We start from the raw sequence: 2,545 nt of genomic DNA on the forward strand, positions 1-2,545 counted from the left end.
AGATTTCCAGTAAAGAATATCTAGAGTGCTAGGTAAAAATGCACACTCCATTAGTGAATTTTTCTGAGGTAGAGGAGCCCCCAGGTCTATACTTCAAAAATGTTTCCAAAGGGATCTTCCTGACACAGGAATTGAACCAGGGTCTCCTGCATTGCAGGCAGATTCTTTACCAGCTGAGCTATCAGGAAAGCCTGGATTATGATATAACATATAGTAAATTAAATTTTTAATGTAATGGAAAGACATTGTCAAAGAGTAGCTCTCAAACTCAGACAAGCATCAGAGTTCCCTATTAAACTGGTTAAAATATATTGCTATACTTCATCTTCAGATTTTTCTGATTCAGTAATTTTGGCAGTTGGATCTGAGAATTTGCATTTTTAACAAGTTCCCAGGTGATGCTAATACTTCTGGTGCTAGGATCATATTTGAAAGCCACTAAAAAATGTTGAGCTAAACCAGGCCCAGGATCTAGAGCTGGCGGTGTCTGAAGGTGTGTCTCATGTGGAATTGGGTGGTATAGAGTAGCAGTTGCTGATGGGGGTATCTGGGAGAAGGAGGAGGCAGTGGTGGCAAATCACTTATAAATGGTGACAAACCAGGATCAGAGGCCTAAATTCCAGGAGTGTGAAAGAGTGTTGTGCTTTCATGGGCCTCTTCTTTGTTTTATTCTATTTTTTGGAGGAGGGTAGGGGGCTTTTCTTTATGAATCAAATTGTGTGAAGGTGGCCATAAAGGATAAACAAATGAAATACATTACAATGGTTGGAATAAAAATTGGGATGAATGAGTTCCAAAGCAGGTACTCAAATACCGTAGGCACCAATCTCCATAAACAATGAGAACTTCAAAAAGCCAATCAGGAGCAGTATGCAGAGGAGAAGACCAAGAGGGGCTGCCCCTGGAAAGAAGATCTCTGGTCTGCAACAGAAAAATGTTGAAGTGAAAACAAAAAAGAACAAAGAGAAAACACCTGGAGATAGAAAGGGTAACAATGAGACACCTCAGTCTCTTCAGGAGAAAAGGGCCCAAGTAGATCCTACTGCTGAAAATGAGGAAACAGTCACAGAGTTGAAGTTAAAGATTCCTGAAGAACTAAAACTGTGGCTTTTTGATGACTGAGACTTAATTACCTGACAAAAACAGCTCATTTATCTTCCTGCCAACAAGAATGTGGATTCTATTCTAGAGGATTATGCAAACTATACGAATCTTAGGAACAGGAACGTCACTCAGTTGTGTCCGACTCTTTGCGACCCCATGGACTGTAGCTACCAGGCTCCTCTGTCCATAGGATTTTCCAGGCAATAGTACTGGAGTGGATTGCCATTTCCTTCTCCAGTGGATCTTCCTGACCCAGGAATCGAACCTGGGTCTCCCACATTGTAGACAGATGCTTTACCGTGTGAGCACAAATAGTAAGGAGTGTGCTGTTTAATGGAGTCCTGGAAGGGGAAAAAGGAATACTTCACTGTAAAGCTGGGCACTTAGCCTCTCTACACATTTGAAAGACCACAGTACTCTGAAATCCTCGCAGACCTCTCTGCTGCACCCATGTCCCAGGTCTATAGAGTGCCACATTTGTTGAGACCATTTACATGAATTGGAGCAATGTTGACCTATATGCCTCTGAATGAGAAAAGTCTTGCTTTATTACTAAATTATCTTCATGATTTCCTAAAATATCTGGAAAGAACGTTACAACTTTGTTTAGTGCCAGCACTTATGAAGTGTCTTCTCCAGAGTACCATCAGAAAGCTGTGTGAGGCACTTATACTCACTTATGTTTGGATCTCTGTAAACTCGTTTTTGTTGTTTAGTCTTTCTCTTGTATGAATGATGTGTGTATAACAGGACTGTTGGATATCTGTTTGATTTCAAAGAGAGAAAATAAAAGGAGTTACAGCAACTTTTTTTCTTTTTTTAATTTCAAAGTTACTATCAGGGTATTCAATGATAGCCAATAGAGAGACATACTGTAGACTGTTTCATTGCTTAATTGACAAAGCTGCTTTTGAATGCTTGGGGTTCTAGTCATTTGATACCACACACTTTTATAACATGTGTTAATGCTGTATGACAAAGTGCTCTGATTCTTAGTGCCAAAGGTTCAATTCAGATGAATACACATATCTATTTTCTGTCCTCACCACCCGCCCCCCCCCCCCCCACTTTTTTAATGGTTCTTACTTCAAAAGCCCATCCTTTACAAGTCATCCTTGTTTCTTTAGGCATTTTGTCTTTGGTCAGATTGTTGAAGGATGGTCACTTGTTTCATAGCTTTTGCATTTTATTATGTTTTAACATGATAAATACATTGAACTATAGCTACAGTTTCTGGAAAAGCTAGTGTTTTAGAAATTTTACAGATCGGCAGTAAATTTTTTCTTTAAATGTCTAAAAAAAGAAAAATGTTGAGCTACATAACAAAGACCAGTTTATAATTTCAAAGGGTCCAAAGGTTGATTCAAAGGTAATTAAGACCAAGAGGTACAAGGGCAATATCTGGCGAGAATAGACTTCTAATCATCCAAGTGGTATGACA

The 2,545-nt window shown here is 39.2% G+C and overlaps 1 pseudogene; it reads left to right on the top strand.

Annotated features, from left to right (window-relative positions):
* Nucleotides 1–587: 587 nt before the first annotated feature.
* Nucleotides 588–1,766, top strand: LOC128054392 (mortality factor 4-like protein 1; annotated as a pseudogene).
* The last annotated feature ends 779 nt before the right edge of the window (nucleotides 1,767–2,545 follow it).

The sequence above is a fragment of the Budorcas taxicolor genome, chromosome 1 (genome assembly GCF_023091745.1).
Source record: "Budorcas taxicolor isolate Tak-1 chromosome 1, Takin1.1, whole genome shotgun sequence".
Classification (NCBI taxonomy): Eukaryota; Metazoa; Chordata; class Mammalia; order Artiodactyla; family Bovidae; genus Budorcas; species Budorcas taxicolor.